Genomic DNA, 18,204 nt, shown 5'->3' on the forward strand with positions numbered 1-18,204 from the left:
AATGGTACCATCACCATTATTCCAGCAGTAAGTCCACCAACACATACACTTTCATTACCTGGAATTGGATGGAGCAGACCAATTGTTGTATCAAAACTACAGAAGAAATTTACAAGGCCTGGCATGATGACTCAATTGGCTAATCCTCCCCATCAACCGACGGGTCCTTGTGGATGCCGGTTCATGTCACAACTGCTGCACTCCCGATGTAGCTATCTGCTTGTAGCCTGGAGGGCAGTGCAGGAAGCTTCTTCAGGACTCTGCACCCACGTGGGAGACCCACTAGAGGCTCCTAGCTCCTGGTTTCAGATCAGATCAACTATGGCCATTGTGGCCATTTGGACAGCAAACAAGTGGATGGAAGAGGTTTCTTGTATCTGTGAATATGCCTTTTCAATATAACTAAATAAATCTTACAGGGGGAAAAAAAAAAGAATTTACCTCTTTCAAAAGACTGCTTCCACATGTTTTTGCAGAAGCACTCTAGAGAGACACAAACCTTCTTGTTTATGGGTGGTGCCTTAAAATAACTTCAGAGTTCTTAATTTTACTTTAAAACGAATTCTCCAACACCTATAGGGTTATGCCAGGTTATCTGTTACCAACTGTCAATTCTGACAGGCAGTCTAACCTTACTACAATCGAGTTTAAGGATGTGGTAGACAGAAGCCCTATCTTAGCTGACAGCAACTTGCTTGACCATTCTTTCCAGAAGTAATTGAGGAAAAACCATGTAGGTAAGAATGTTCTAAAGCAGGCTGCGCAGGAAACTGACCAATGGGAGAGACAATCTGTGTTCCGTATGTAATTGACGATAGCAGTCCCTGTATGGCCAGTGGAGACATCCTAGGGCCGTCTTTACTAGGAATCAACTAAATAGCACACATATTGAGCTCAGGCAGCTCAGGAGTTGTCCTAGCTCTGTGACCACTGCCTAGTCACTATGCTTGAAATGTCCTTCCCTCTTCACCCCTTACCCATTAACTAGGACTCAGCAAAATGTCACTACTTTGCAAAGCACTTTATATAGCTCAATGGCAAAATTGGAGATAATTGTGTCGAAACAGGAAAAAAAAAATCTCCAAACAATCTATGTTTTTATCTGCTTCAAAGCATGTGGTTTAACAGCACTGCTTTCCAAGTCTTCCTACAAAACATTACAGTGCTTTAACTTTGTGGTATTTTTGAAAAGTACATTCCTAGGGTCAGTATTGTGGTATCAGGTTACCACCTGAGATGCCAGAGTCAACTTCAGAGTGCTGGTTAGAGTACTGGCTACTTCACTTTCAATCCAGTTCCCTGTCCATGTACCTAGGAAAGCAGTAGATTATGGCACAAGTGCTCAGGCCTCTGCCATCCTCAGATGGAACACCTGAATGGAGTTTCAGTCTTCTGACTGTTGTGGTTATTTGGGGAATGAACTAGCAGATGAAAGATTCTCTCTTTCCTTATTCACTTTCGATTAAGCAAACCTTTAAAAGAGAAGGAAGGAAGCAAGGAAGGAAGGAAGGAAGGAAGATAAAACAAGTCTCCAGATTCTTAAGCTCTCCACAGTTGAGACAAGTGGTCAAAATTTGTGGCCCAGGGTCACTTGGGGAGTGAATCATCAGATGGAAGATCTTCCTCTCTGTCTCTCCTCCTCTCTGTATATCTGACTTTGCAATACAAATAAATAAATCTTTAAAAAAATTTTGTGACCCAAAAAGTCTAACTTACTGTCAAGAAGTTCCCACAGGATATTCAGACACAGGGGCAGTACTTGAAATAATATCTAGGCATTAGTATGGAGCGACTGTGAGACTTCAAACCAATCACCTTAGTTTTCTGAGCCATTTTACAAGGTCTTACAAAGGATCAAATGAGGAAACAACTGCAGAAGCCTTAAAAGATAGCTCATTAAGTGGAACTCGCATGCAGATTGCTGTGAACTTTCCTAAAAGCTACTCTCCACTTCTCCAAATCAACAGTCTAGCTTCCAAAACTGTTCCCCATCAGAGAGCAATTTAGCCAAAGAGTAAATGGGTTTCAAACTGGGATGACAGCCTGGAAAAATCAAAAGGAATACGGTGAAGTAGCCCATGTAGAAAGCAGTGTGTCAGTATGAAATGCTGGGTACATTCTTGTTTCCTATTATTCATTTCTCCCTACTAAAAAAAAAAAAGATAGCTTAGTAGTGGAAAGCATTAACATACAGAATTCCACTAAACAGTAGCTTTCTAATATCAATCAGGCTTTGTGCTGCTCACAGAATGTTTTTAAGTATTCCAAGGCCTTTAACAAAGTATTTTCACAAAGCAAAAGAATGTGCTTCATGACTAGCAAGCAGCAAAGCAACATTCTGCTTTTGTGAGACTTAGGTTTAATTGTACCCTAAGCTGACCATGAGTCACCACTTTTGCTTTTAATTAAGGAAACCAAACTGACTTTCTGAATCTCAGCTCAGAGTGCCTCCAAGTCCTAGGAGAATGCCCCAAAAGCACATCAAACAACAGAGTGTCATGAAAATCACAGCCTAGCCAAGTCCCCTGCAGAGCAACTGCTCATGAGAACATGGAGATGGAAGACTGGGAAGAGTCTGAAGTGCTGTGTACAAGGAAAAGAAGCTACCTACAGCTTTCACCCATTCCCTGGTCTGTCCAGGAGGCTTAACTTGGGAGCTGGACAAGACACCGAGTTTGGTGTTTTCCACTTGGAAGAACTCACCCTCAAAGTGTCCATTCTCTCTCTACCTTGCTAGAGTAAGCAGAGTATGAGGCATAGTGTTGCTACAATGACAAGCAGGACTTGGATCAGCTAGCTTACATTAGATTCCACTCAGCAGCTGACCTGGGTCCCCTCTTTAGGCACTGAGCTTCCTTCCTTTTTTGCAAAACAGAAATGCTCAAAAAGGTTCAGCGTGTAAGATTACAGAGCAAATCACGTAAAGCATTTCATATGCGCTCAGTGAAAATAGATATTTTTATTATTACTGTATTTTATTATGAACATCAAGAGGCTATCAGCGTAGTGTAAGTCTCTGATAAATTTCAGTTGAGAGACACTGAAGAGTGGGCCACTGACATATTCATGGGTTAAGATTCCAGCTGTGGTGCCTACATCCCACACTGGAATGCCTATTTTCCTGTCCCAGTTCTGATTTCTGCTGCAGGTTCCTAGTATTGCGGGAGGCCCCGGTTGAAAGCCCTCAAGCACTCAAGTTTCTCCTACCCACATGGGAGACCCAGACGGAGTTTTAGAATCTGATTTGGGTAGATGAAAAGGACATAATCTACGAATGCCTTCATGAGACTTACTCTAGTTCAGCACCATGTAACTATGCTTTGTTTAGCCTGTATTTCACCTTTAACTGATGTAAAAGCATGCCGTTAACATTTTTTTTAAATAGGATGACTTCACACAGAAGTTCAGGTTTTTGGCTTCTCATTGAAAATACTAGATATTCTGTGAAGAAAAGAATCCCTCTCTCCCTCTCCACCCCATCCCCCTCAAAACCCTACTCTGCTAAAGTCCCAAAATACAGTACTAGCACCCATCTAAGAGCAGCTCCGGGCTTTTCTAAATTAAGAGGAAAATCCCTCTGGCGAGATATGATGTGAGGCCCAGGGGATTGTGAGACCAGGAAGCTGAGGACACTGGTCCAAAGCAACAGGGCTTAAAGGAGGACAGAGAAAGGAGACTTGGCCCTCATTCTCTTTCACCAGGTTTATTTATCTTTCAGCTCAGCTCCCTTTGTTTGACTGGACACAGAAAACCCTGGAGGGACTTCTGATTCCAACTTGCTCTTTGCACAGCTAATTATTTGGGGCTCCCAGAAGACTGAAAAGAACAATGAGTTCTCCAGCAGTAGCAGTTGGACTGGCTCAGTTCCCTTCTGTTGCCCCGGGGGTCAGAACTCAAGGAAGGGGAGCTATTTGTTTTGGCCTTAAACAAAATCTGCCCAGAGACACAGACAGATGTTCTGACTTGAGACCCGAGACCAGTAACACTACTCTTTCAATGCCTAGTAAAGTTTCCCTCTCTTGCCTTTCCTTGCCGGCTATAGACCAAAGCCACATTTTCCCTGCTCAAACTGTTTACTACTGTTTGCATATGGGAAATTATATTCTGAAGGAAAAACAGAATATGCTCATGGATTGCATCCCTATTCCCAAGAAAGATATTTCCTAAGCAAGTAGGAGAGATACAATCAAGGGAGCTAACTGAAACGGATAAGGGAAACAACAATCTTATTTGCATACAGTTTGTTAATAAGTCATTACAATTTCGTTCTAATAGGGAATTCAGGAAAAGTTTCTCAAAAACGTGGGAACATAAGAAAAAAATTTTCTCCCTTATAGTCCTCAACTCAGTAACACAGTAAAACAACCTTCCAGCAGACCCAGAGAGATAGTTAACAATGTCTGTTAAAACCATGCCCAACCATTTAAAGGAAGTTGATGAAGATCTGTCTGATTCAACATAAAATACAATGGATGCATTTGGTTGTCACAGGTTGCTGCCAGCCTGCCAGCATCTAACATGTTCTCACTCTTGGATCCTCCTCTAAAGACTTATCTGCAATGCTTGGCTACTTAGCACATTTCTCATTCAAATTATACTGAATTTTTCCAATTAAAATCATACTGAATTTTATTTATTTATCAAATCACACAATGTGTATTTATTGATTGCTTCCTAAGCACCACACCCCTGTGCCAGGTGCTGAAGACATCAAGCTGTGTCAAAACAAAGAAATGCCTTTCCCTCCAGAAGTTTAGTAGAGAAGCAAATATTAATTGAAATATCTTAGAATTGATTCTGAAGTATCTAAAAAGAGGTATTTGGTACTGGAGGGATCCATAACAAAGAGTCAGCCTAACTGAGGGCTAGGATAGGCAGAAAATTGAGCATAGCAAATTAAATCTCTACCAGCATACAAAATGGACCAATTCAAGTGCTGGCTATTCCATTGTTAACTCACATTACTGCTAATACACCTGCAAAAAGCAGCAGAAGATGGTCCAAGTACTTGGGACTCTGAGCCCATATGGGAGACCCAGAATGAAGGTCCTGGCCTTTTGCTTCAGCCTGACCAATCACTATCATCTGGACTGTGAACCGGTGGATAGAACATCTCTTTCACTTTCTTCTTCTCTCCCTTTCTCTGTCTCTTTTACATAGATAGATGGATAGATAGATAGATAGATAGATAGATAGATAGATAGATAGATAGATAATGATCTTAAGAACATGCTACAGAACCAACCTAATGTACCAATCATCACAATGACTCAAGACTGTTATTAACTGTCATTCCTAACTATATTTATTTACAATTTATTAATTTTACTTAGAAAGTAGGAGTTGCAAGTCCAAAGCTAGCAGCCAGGAGCTTCTTCCAGGTTTCTCACATGGGAACAGAGGCCCAAGGAATTCACCTGTCCTCCACTGCTTTCTTGGGTATAAGTAGGGAGCTGGATTGGGAAGTAGAGCAGCTGGGACACAAGCTGGCACCCAAAAGGGATGCTGGCACTAGCAGGTAGAAGATTAGCCTGTTGTGCCACTGTGACAGCCCCCATTCCCAGTTTTGAGTGAAGATATTTAGAAAGAGCAATCCAAAAAGGACCTGAACCTATTTGTATTCCTCATCTCCAGGAGCAGGATACTGTCATATATACCATGTAATCATTAGTCCATATTCCATGTTCACTGGGTCGTTTTTAAAGGTATACATTCTGAATAAGACACCACAGAAAATACATTAAGGAAACGGCAAAGAAAAGAAATATAACATAATAAGGATTTGTGTTGAAGTCGGTGATACATTGAACATCTATTCTCATTAGCCACTACTCCTATTTTTTTTGGGGGGGGGGTGTGGTTAGCCAAAAACAATAGGTCAATCAGCTCTTCCACACTGACAGCTCCCGTGGTCATAAATCTCTGTTATCACTCTACACTGACATGGAATCAGTCCATTGGAGAGCAAGTAAAAAAGACAAATGTTTCTCTTCATTACTCCCAAAGGGAGTTAAGCAATAAGTAATAAAAGGATATAAATTATTCACAATGCTTTCCAGAAGTTTATGATTCAAGGTTGAGAATAGAAGGGGTGGGGCGGGAAACTGAATTCTACATAAACAGCTCTTTAGTGCTGGCAGGGGCAGTTTCTGAAGTGGATCACGCCTTCAGACACCCTGCCTACAGGACTGATCGCAGCCATCCACAGCGCTGCCACACAATCAGTCATTCTTTCCTTACAAATGTTTGGGCTATCATTATTACTCTATCGTCATTGTGGAAGAACTGAGTTTCTGCCAATCCATTACTTGGGCTTTTGCGAAAATGGAGAGAGGGAAAGAGACAGACAGGGTGGAGCAAATCCTGAGGGAATGTGAAAAAAAAGGAAGAGGATGAATAAATCTAGTAGAACATGGAAAACATTTTGTTTTTCAACTTCACTTTCACAGAATGAGAAAGAAGCATCAGCATAGTGATATAGAGTACAAGAGTTTGTTTGCTAATAAATGTGATGTGGTTAGGACAGGGGTCTCCTTCATAGTTTGTCAAAAATATAGCGACAATAGGTAAGCTGTTTCAATTTGCTCTCTTATTCAGTTAAATTGCCTTGACTATTATGCTTAAGTGTAAACCAAGTGGATTTCTTATTTACAAAGGCTACAAACAAGTTTACTGACTTTACCAGAGGTAGGCACTGTTAACAGAGAAAGAATTCAGAATATTTTAAAAATCTGCCTCAGCTTACCTTCTAGTTTTGTCTCCTGCTAATTCTTTGCATGATCAAAGATATCTTTTCATGTAATTCACTAAAGACCATCCTGTTTTTTTTCCTCTGCGCATGTTAACATATCGCTGTCTGCATTGAATGCCCTTTCTCTTGCATCCTGCTGTACCTTCCCCTCCCTGTTTGCAGCCATCTAATCCCACCACTTACCAGACATCAGTTTCATTGTCAATTCCTGAAGGTGCCCTTCTCAGTTCCAACCAAAGTCAGGTATCCACTGGGCTCTCACCTAGTTCGTCTTTACTAAGGTCTAGGTAACATTTGGTGCTATCCGATAGTGCACAGCTTTCTGATGGCAGACATAGTCTTTACAGCTTTGTATCCTCAGTCCCTAGCACACCATTGTCTCAAAATGGCCAGGAAATCTTTGCTAAGTAAATAAAGAAATATAGCAGTCAATGCCCAACTCTGAAGAATAATCAGTGCAATTAATGAAGATAGAAACATTTTTAAACAGAACAGAACACAGAGCAATGTAAAAATAACTGCCTTTTGAGTAACAAAGATAGCAAAGAGATGGCAAAGGCCAATTTTGGCTGGGGTGATTGTAGCAACAACAGCAGTAATGAATATAAATCAGTGAAAATTGATGATTGCATGAGCCACATTGGCTGTTTAGATGGACAACCATGTGACATTGTAATATTTTCCTTTATATAAACAAGAAACCCAAGGATAAGAAAGGATAAGTGATTTTTCAAGGTCACGTAACTAGTAACCAACAAAGCCAGGACTTAAGATAAATGCAAGATTTTGAAACACCAGCAAGGGAAGCTTGGGTATTCCAGGCAGAAAAAAGTGTGTGTGTGTGTGTGTGTGTGTGTGTGTGTGTGTGTGTGTGTGACTCAGAGCAATATATGTCCTGAAGACTAAAATAAATAAAAAGTTCAACCTTATAGACTAAAAATGCTAAAGATACAGATTCTCAAAGGTGATTATGACTAGTTTTTTAGGGGCTCTGACTGCTATGTGGAGGAACTCACTTTGGTCTAGGGAGTAACAAGGAATAGGGGCCTTGGAATAGAGAGAATACAACCAGAAAGAAGACTTCAAAAAATTTATCAGGCAGTGGGACATTAGCTATGCCACAGGGATGTGGTGAATAAGAAGGGATTTTGCAGACAAAGGTATTGTTAAGGGGGAAAAAAAAAACCAAAAAACAAAACTCCTGTTACCCTTATATGTTCAATGCCCATGTACCTAGAAATGAAACTAGCAAACTATAGATTAACACAAACGGAAAACATTTATTCACGTGCATGTGGAAGTTTACAAAAGTACTAAGTAATTAAAGTTGAGACCTTATGTACCCATCTGAATAGGAGAAGGGGGAACAGGAAGAGATCTCTATTGACAAACAAATGAGCATCTTTAGAAAAAAGAATGGGACGCAAGAATGATTGTGCTTCTGTTTGTTAACATCACTGAAAGTGGTGTTTCTGTCTTCTTCACTGGCACAAAATGCTCCCAGAGAGAGGATTTATGGCAGCTTTACCCTTAGATTCCTTTGTTGGAGCAAAAACTGCCCTGCAGAAGGAATTAATGGGAACCTTACTTCCCAGAAGTTACAGCTTTTAGTAAAATAAAAAAAGCTCCAAGACATCTTCTTTCTATCTTTTGAATCCTAAATGTCTTCAGCTTAAAATAGTCTTCATGCAAACTTTGAGGTTCCATGTGGGTCCCCTCATTCCCAACTAGGAGCTGAGTCCCAGATGCCTAACACTAAAAGGGCTAATCTGGGGAAATGGAATGAAAGGATGCCCTGAAGTCATCTTGCAAGAGAAGACACCAAAGCCATTGACAGTTGTTGTGGGTCTTAAAGAGAAAGAAACTTGAGGTGACTTTGGAATATTGAGCTAAGATGACAGAGTAATTGACATCCTTAACACTAATGAGCAAGTCACACAGACTATAGCACTGACTTGAAAATAAACATTTTAAATATGTTGAATTCAACCCTGCAGGCAAAATCTCTAGGAAATAATGAAATGGGGTGGCAAGAAAATCAGAGAGTGATCAACATAAAGAATGATACAACTAAGTCATTTCTCAAAAGTCACAGAAAAGGTAGACGAATATTCCAGGGTTAAACAATGAAAGCAAGGATGGGATGTAACATATCCTGCCAATGGCTACAGAAGTAGTAAATGTTACAAGTGGAATTCAAGCCATCTTTGGCTGAAGAAGCACCTAACTTATTCTCTGCTACTTTCACAATGAGTTGTGGCATGAGGGCTAACCCAGGAGAGAAGTTTTCAGTGGACAAAATGAAAGCAGTCAAAGGCAGTATGAGCTGAGAGTAGGCGGCTAGACCTAAGAATTCATCTCTGGTGAAGTCTTAAAATTAAGGATATTATGTATTGCCTTGACATCTGTGGTAAACCAAGAGGGCCTCCAATGCCCTGACCATAAGTGTCCCTTGCTTCTCTGTTCCTGTGTATAACATCACCTGCTCAAACAACCTTGCTTGTCCTTGGGGCTATACACAGCTCCTGCCTACCCCCTGAGTAATGTTTTTCAGTTTCCTACCAACACAGAATGACCCAAACAAGCTAATCACATTTTCCCACAGGATCAAGGATCATATTACTCTCTTGATAATATGAAGCTTTCCTTCCAAAGTTCCTGGCTTATGATTCTGTTCCTAATTACAACTGTCACATGGCCTTGTACATCACGCAGTGTCCTTATTCCTTAGACTGTTTATACATGTTGACTAATATGGGGTCAACACCAAGAATAGTAGGCTAAGCCTCTGTTCATGGTGCCAGCATCCCCTATGGGAACCTATTCATGTCTCATCTGCTCCACTTTCAATCCAGCTCCCTGCTTATGGCCTGGGAAAGCAGGAGAGGATGGCTCAAGTCCTTGGGCCATGAATCCAAATAGGAGACCAAGGATGATATCCTGGCTCCTGGTTTCAGACCTACCCAACCTGGCAGTTGCAGCCACTTTGGAGTGAACCAGTAGACAGAAGATTCCTCTATCTCCCTCCCTTTCTCTCTGTAACTCTCTCTTTCAAATAAAAATAAAATAACTCTTTAAATAATGAGAAAATACACTTCAGGGGGAAATTATACAACATATTTTGATTAGGTACTTCTTAAGTTTTTTTTTTTTAAGTTTGAAAGAGTTACAGAGACTGAGAAAGGGAGAGACAGAGAGAGACATCTTCCATCTACTGGTTCACTCCCCAGATGGCCAAAACAGGCAGCACTGGGCTAGGCTGAAGCCAGAAGTCAGCAGCCTCATTCAGGTCTCCCACAGGGATAAGAAGGGCTCAGGCATTTGGGCCATCTTCCACTGCTTCCTCAGTCCATCAGCAGGGAGCTGGACAAGAAGTAGAGCAGTCAGGACACAGACTTGTGCTCATATGGGATGCTGGTGTCAAGTGTTACTCACTATGTTACAATTCCTGCCGGGAACTTGATGTTTAATCTTCAACAATTACATGTGAAATTCTAGAGAGAATGCACTTCAGATGAAGTGAATAAACTGAGGCTTTTGTGCCACTAGTAGAACCATGGGTAAGGAGCGAAAGCAGGAACTAGAGTGGGTTCTGTAGGTGCTGGCCAGCTTTTCTCTGACTGGCATGCACTCACTGGGGTGAAAAGTGAGACTTCTCCAATTTCTCAACAATGGCTAATTTTTTACAGTACAACCTATTCAAACTCACAACTCTGGGTAAATTGCATTTCTATAATTTTCACTTCCTGAAAGCAAATTCTGCTATTTCAAAATCCCATTTGTGCCTGTTTGCTGTTAGAATGCTTTATGTGAAGCACATGTGTCTCATAAAATATGTTTCTCAAAACTTAACTCTCTGGGAAATCCATTGGCTGATTTATCTCCCAATTCAATTATCCAGAAGAGGACAAAGGTGGCAAAAAAGAATCTATAGACATTTCCATTCTGAAAAACAGACACTTAATTTCGTGATTCTATAGAGAAGCCCTACTATGCTGTTGCCAAAATTTCTTCAGAGATTTCTGTGTGTTCTGCTAGGTGTCAGTCATACCCCCATTAATATTACTTTTAACAGCTCTTAAGAGTAGCAATGTTCATTGGCCTTATAATCCTTGAGGAATGCAAAATTTAAAGCATCTGGATGTAACCAGTTGTTGTCCCCAAACCTTATATTTGAACAAACTCAGACACAAGTTCTGGGATAATTCAGGAATATTAGATGAAGGTGCATTACAGGCATTCAAATAATCTGACATTGTCCTTTAAAGACATTTTTATGAGACAGATCCAAAGACTGGCAAACCTTTCCTTCACCACGGAGGAAATCTACATTAAAAAGGAAAATAGAAAGTTTATGAAGTATTAAAAAATAAATCTACAGAGTTAGGGAGTTATGGATTAAGTTCTGACCCATTAATTCTTTTACTCTCTGACTCAGAGCTGGTCCAAAATGTGTGGGCCTCTGGCGGGTGACAGAAACATTCATGTCGAGAATAATCAGGAAAAACAAATGGGAGAGAAATGGTTGGCAGTATAAAGGGTGGATGGCTCCTGTGGATGTTAATTTATACAGGAATCTGGAATTCAATAATCTCACATCCCCCAGGTAAGGGGATGATCAGCTCCCTGATCATTTGAGAGTCCTATTACATTAAGCAGTATTCTGTTGGGCCACACATACCATTCTTTTCTTGAAGGAAATTAATTTCTTGATTCTTCTAGCTAACAGAATCCCAATTCAGTGCTTAAGAGTTTTCTCAGGGCACTACTAGAAGAAATAAAATCTGGAGTACCTTTGGGGCGGGGGGGAACTCCTAAGATACAGCTGGAAACAACAGAAGAAAGGCATATGCAGGGGCCAGGCCAGGGACAATTAGGTGTTGAACTCCACCCTTGCAGCACAGGAGATTTGTCGAGAGTTCTGTATCCTTCCTTTTTTGCTGAGTAAGACTGGATTACAGTATCCACAGAAAATTTATTTTAAGCATGTAAAGCTTCTGAACAGGATAAATAAAAGATTACAAGAAAGGGAAACACAGTGATTTCGGGTTGTTTAAAAGGCAGCTCAACAAGCCTTTACCAGCAAAAGGAAAAGGTCAAGATCAATAAAAGGGCCTTTCCTTGGGAAGGAGATCTGTTTTCAATTTAACACAAATAAATCCTTATGGTCAGCTGTCTGAGGACCAAAGAAACATCAGACTGGAAAGGACTTGGCCTTTCCAGGAAAATAAAACTTCCCCATTTGATGTTCTCACTCAATGTGCAAACAAAATAAAATTTACCCAATCTACCCAATCCTGTCAACTATCCTCTGAATGATAGAGAAAGACTATTAACATAAAAAATAAGAAGCCCACAGAAAGGAACATAGTTACTCGAAAATACGAACTTCTCCTAAAAGTGGTTTCTTGGAGACATTATTTTAAACTTGATGTGAAGAGGGCATCCAACTTAAAAGGATCACCAAATCATGTTGTGGTGACAACTAATTAAGAAATATATATACGCATATGTATATATATTTAAATGTATGTTTATATGTTATATAAAAATTATATATGAATACATTATTTAGATATTATATATCTCTTTATTTCATTTTTTGTGCTGACATAATTTTAACTTTTAATTCCATTTTGTACATGCACTGTGAAGTGCCTTTGAACATACAAAAACTGATTTTGAGAACACTGTGGAATATTGAGTGTCTCTGGTAATAAACACGCCCTTAAAGTGACCTTAGTTAAACTCATCATTTCTTACTTAGGCTTTTTGCATGCCCAGGCACCTTTGTAAAGCACTGGCTCAAGTGCTATGAAGAAAAGTCCTTGTTAACTCCAGGGATATCCCATGGCAGGCTTTATTCTTTAATTAATCTGAAGCTTTCTTGTTTGTTCTGAGTGTTGATCCCTTCCACATACACAGGTGCACACAAACACACGATCTTTACTCATGAACACATAAACCTATCAGATCATCATTGCTACTTAGCTACTTACTTTTGATTTCAAACTCTTACTAGAACTTTTCCCCTTTTTCTTCTTCTCAAGAAGGCATACCAGATTTAAAGTGAAAGAAATAGCAACCAGTTTTTAAGTTTAAATTCACTTTCACTTATTTGAAAAAGAGGCAGCTGATCTGCCTCCTTAACCAACATAATCACCATTAAAGAAAAGTCTGGTGGGATTCAGTATCAAAGTTATTCTGCCTGAAATGACCTCCACTCATTACTTCTTCAGCTACCTAACCCTCCCAAAATCCAACGCCCATCTATTCTACATTGTAAAGCTCTTTCATTATCTCTCTCTGGACTCCACCAGGGCTCTCAAACGCAAGTGTTTTCTGGGATCCAGGCAGATTATTTGCATAATGTAAGTCCATTTCTAGGCAAATTCACAGTATGAGAGATGGGGATTTGGAGACAGATGAGGACAAGCCCTGCCGACAGATGACATGATTTAGTCTGCCCCATTCCATTGCTGCCATGTGGGTATTCAAGCCCAGGGTGACTAGACGTTCCAATGAAATGAAAGAAGCAGAAATCTGCACTTGATGAAAAGCATTTCAAGTTTCACTGTCAGTGAATTTAAGACCGTTATAATGATGATACCACTGTGATCTGCATTGAACTCATGGATTCACAAATTTTTAGCCTCTGTTTTCTACCCAATATGTGAATCTTAGGCATAAATGACACACATGTACACAAATGTTTATCTCACTTCACTGATGTGGCCAGCATCTTTAAGTGGGACATAAACAAATGTGTAGGTTACTGGTGTCTTAAAAACAAGGCAGGACATTAACTGCCTTCAATCATCTTATTTTAAGTTTCAAATAATATGAAAGAGAGACCTGATTTATTTATTTTTAGAAAAGAAAAGACATGGTTAAGTAAGGAACAATGGGCCACATAGTAAAGCCCCAGAGACCAAGAAATGGATCTCTATTCAGTACTATCAGAAGTGTTAGGAACTACTATTGTGGCACAGCAAATTAAGCTTCCACATGGGATGCCAACATTTCAGTTCAGAGTACTGTTTTGTATCCTGGCTATTCTGCTTCTGATCCAGCTCCCTTCTCATGTGCCGGGGAAGCAGGGGCTGAAGGCTCATGTGGGAAACCCAGATGGAGTTCTTAGATTCAGGCCTCAGGCTGACCCAGTTCAGGCCATTAAGGCCATTTAGAGAGAAAAGCAGCAGAGAAACAAAACCTCTTTCTGTTGCTTCTCCCCTGCTCTCTCTCCTTATGTTTCACTCTGTTTAAACAAGTAAATGTGTGTGTGTGTTTTTAAGTACTAACAACATATAATTTTAATGCCAAAAGGTTGTAGGAAAATGCAACTGAAAACAGGGTTTTCTTACCAAAAAAGAGTATACAATCTGTGAGTCTATAGAAAATCTGTATTATGAAAAAGTATGCATAGATTTTAAAGGTGTTTTTCTATTTTGTACCAAAATAAATTTTCTCTTAATTCCATTTTACCATGAAGGTTTTGAAGTGCATTAGTATGTCTGAATGGAATCAACTGAAAATTTTTTTTTGAAGACTTATTTATTTGAAAGGCAGATTGACAGAGGAAAAGATCTTCCATCTGCTTTTCATTCCCTACAGATAGTGTTGCCTACTAGGTATATTTGCAGGAAGTGTCGTCCAAAGCACTGTGTAGCTGGGAACTGAGCAGCTAAACTGACTGTACCACAAGCCTCAATCCTAGGCAACCATCTCATATACTAGAAATTTAACATTTCCAGGTTGATCAATATTAATGAATCTCTAAACTGCCAGTCATAGTAAAAGCGTACAGCTCCTAAATTGTTTTTCTTTTTTTTTTTACATTGTGCTGTTAATAATTCTGAATTCATCTAAAAGTATAAAATATAGTGAATGGCACCAGGAATGTGTTCCAAGTATACTAGTTAAACTTACCTGGAAAGAAATATACAGAAGTTGAAACTTGAACTCATCATATCTCTGCAGAGTGAGGAAAACTTCCTGTGGCTTGAGCTTCTTTTATCGAAACTGTACACATTACTTCCTTGTCATATAAACTTATTTGGCTTTCCTTGTGTAATGGGGTGAGTATCATATGAGGTCGTAATACTTTTTTTTTTCTTTCAACTTCAATGGTCCCTTAGAGGCTCACAGTACTAACAAAGTGCTTTGCTGCATGAAAGCTCTGTGTACATTTGTCTGGCAGATACAATGCCAACTGGAAAGCCTGATGGGTCTGCGATTTGTCATGGGCACAATTGAGCTGCAGGCTGCTTCCACAAAAGAACAAATGTGACTACATAAAGGGCAGCTTGGACAGGAAAGCCTTCTAGCAAGATTCCCGATAACCAAGATATGCACATGAGATTCAAAGAATAATAAAACAAACTTGGGGAAAGGAGATTGGTGAAACAGCAGCCTGAAGAGAAAAGAAAGAGGATTAGGGAATGATTTTATATTAAAGGGACAGTGATGTATACAGAGTAAAGAGAATATGTGTTTAACACTTATAGTCCTGTAACAATCCTAGGAATTTCTACAATTGTTGGAATTCTAGCAATTAAGACACCTCTGCTTTGTTACTACATTAGAGGAAACAAGGCACAGAAGGATGAGTAACTTGTACACAATCTTACCTACCCTGACAATGAATGGCACACATGGAGCTTAGCTCAGGTCTTTCTGGCTCTAAAACTCAATTCTAGTCACTTCACAGTGCCAGCATCCAATAGGTTAACCAGAAAGTCAGTTGCACACAGGTAGCTGTGCTGTGGAATTACAGATCATGGAGAAGGCATTGTTTATCTTTTCACCTTAATTCAGCCACAAAAGCAATCCACCAGCACTACAGAAAAATCAGCCTTACAGTTAGTAATTACATGTTATTCAAATACAGTTAGGATTCTGGTTAAGAAGGCTATCTCGTAAGCCTAGCGTGGTAACCTAGCTGCTAAAGTCCTCGCCTTGCATGAGCAGGGATCCCATATCAATGTCAGTTCACATCCCAGGTGCCCTACTTTCATTTCGGCTCCCTGCTTGTGGCTGGGAAAGCAGTTGAGGATAGCCCAAAGCCTTCAAACTCACATGGGAGAGACCCTGAAGAAACTCCTGGCTCCTGGCTTCAGATTGGTTCAGCTCTGGCCGCTGCGGCCACTTGGGGAATGAACCAGTGGATGGAAGATGTTTCTCTCTCTCTCTCTCTCTTTCTCTCTCTCGTCTTTCTGTCTCTCTGATTCTCTCTGTAGATCTGCCACTCCAATTTTAAAAAATAAAATAAATCTTAACAAAAGATGTCTATACCCCATATCCAAGTGCCTGAGTGCAATTTGCAGCTACAGTTCTTGATTCCAGTTTCCTGCCACTATAGATCTTGGGTGGCAGCAGTGATAACTCCAATGACTGAGTCTCTGCCCTCCATTTGGCTGACCTGGGTTGGGCTCCCAGCTCCTGACTCTGACCTGGCCCAGTTGCAGGCATTTAGAGAATGGACCAACCAATGGGACTTCACTCTGTCTCTCTCTGTCTCAAAATATTTGAGATCACTCAGATATCACAAGGATCCAAATTTAAATACATTTAAGATAGCGTTAAGTATATTACTACTATATTGCTTTATTATAATAACAATGTAAGTGGGAATAAAAATGTAAGTGTGGAGATATTTTCAAGAAAATGAATGCTTTCACTCAAACACTTATCAAACACTTATCAAACACTTATTGAGAAATCACATGACTTAGAAATTGCTCTGTATTGTTAAGATTGCAAAATGAGTAAGAGAGAGAAAGGTCAGGGCTGGGGGAACACTTACTTTGAGTTGTTTGCAGTCAGACTAAACAAAGCAAAAGCTGAGGGAGTGAAGTGACAGCCATTGGGAGCAGCCAACCAGGATAAGCTCAGAGTTAGAAGCCTGTGTTGTAGGGAGTCAAAGGATCCTGAGCCCTTATATCACCCCAGTGGCTTAGGTTTTCTTCTAAGCACAATGGGAAGCTAATGAATGATTTGGTCTGTAAAAGGGACCAGCATGATGAGCTTGAAGGTTTTATTTTGTAAAGAAAACAGATGAGAAGAGGACTATTGGGGAAGTAGGATGCTGGGCTGTATTTTGGGAGGTCTGAGGGCACTTCAAAAAGTTTGGGGAAAGGGGCTGGCATTATAACACAGTGTGTTAAAGCATCCCATATCAGAGTGACTACTCGTGGCTCCTCCTCTTCTGATCTAACTTCCTGACAATGTGCCTGGGAAGCAGTGAAAAGACAGTCTTGAGTGCTTGGAACCTGCTACCTTTATGTGAGACTAAAAGCAAGTTTCTGACTCTTAACTATGGTCTGGGCTATTCCTGGCTGTTGTAACCATTTCAGGAGTGAGCCAGTAGAGAGAAGATCTTTCTCTGTCCTTGTCTCTTCTGCTTTGTCTGTTGTTCTACCTTGAATGGAAGAGGGGAAGGGAGAGAGGGAGAGAAGCGGAAGTAAGGAAGGAAGGAAAGAAGAGGGGGAGGGAGAAAGGATGGAAGAAAGGAAGGGAGGAGGGAAGAAGAGGAGGAAGAAAGAAGGAAGGAAAGAATGAAGAGAGAGGAAGGGAGGGAGAGAGGAACACAGGATAAAAGGGAGGAAGGGAGGGAAGAAAAGAATGAGGGAGGGAGGGACGGAGGGAGATAGGATAGAAGGAGGGAGGGAGGAAGGAATGGAGGGAGGGAAAGAATGAGGGAGGAAGGAAGGGAGAGGGAGGAAGAGAGAGAATGAGGGAGGAAGGAAGGGACAAAGGAAGGAAGGGAGGGAGGAAAGCAGGGAGGAAGAGAGGAAGGAGGAAAAGGATGGAGGGAGGGAGGAAGAGAAGAAGGGAGCAAGGAAGGGAGGAAGGGAGAGGAGAGTGAAATCTTTAAATCATTGGTTATTATGCATGCTTCATGAGACAGTACATTGCAGAACAGCAGCTGTCGCCTCACACGGGGTGCTCTGGAAACACTGAGAAACCAGGCTGTGGGTCACTGCACGAGGAACAAAGGGCAAGGGCACAGTGTACACATGACTAGCAGAAGGCAGCATGCCTAGCACTTCAGTTTTGGTTTTCATAGTACTGACTCCCTCAGCAGTCATAACAAGAGGCAAAAATTAAGGAAAAGAAACTAAAGTGATGGGGAGGTGGTGGGGTGGGGGGACAGCGGTAAGGTGCAGATCAGAGTTTTGAATGAAAGAGCTCTCAGAGGCAACCTAGTCAGAGGGAGGAGAAAAAGGTTGGGCTTAAGCAACCGACTAATGGGATTCAGACAAAAGGTTGAGCATGGTAGGATTTGTTTCTAATAGAGGCATGAAAAGAGATCAAGACCAACAGCTGAACTCTCAGGATGAAACCAAATAAATTTTCTGCATCTCCTTCAGGGCAAGAGAACGCAGAGAAAAATAAGTTTAGGAAAGGGTTTTGAGATTAGGATGGACTCTGACATCCTGCACCTCTCTGAG

General features: G+C 40.7%; 1 protein-coding gene and 1 pseudogene across 1 annotated transcript in view; one reads left to right on the forward strand and one right to left on the reverse strand.

The window, feature by feature from the left end:
• Positions 1-18,204, reverse strand: part of FHIT (fragile histidine triad diadenosine triphosphatase) — a 1,216,856-nt gene that overhangs the window by 841,450 nt on the left and 357,202 nt on the right. The window lies entirely within an intron of this gene.
• The window catches only part of LOC121166001, a 29,694-nt pseudogene that overhangs the window by 10,032 nt on the left and 1,458 nt on the right, over positions 1-18,204 (forward strand).

The sequence above is a fragment of the Ochotona curzoniae genome, unplaced genomic scaffold (genome assembly GCF_017591425.1).
Source record: "Ochotona curzoniae isolate NIBS_2020 unplaced genomic scaffold, NIBS_Ocur_1.0 contig_908, whole genome shotgun sequence".
In the NCBI taxonomy this organism is placed as follows: Eukaryota; Metazoa; Chordata; class Mammalia; order Lagomorpha; family Ochotonidae; genus Ochotona; species Ochotona curzoniae.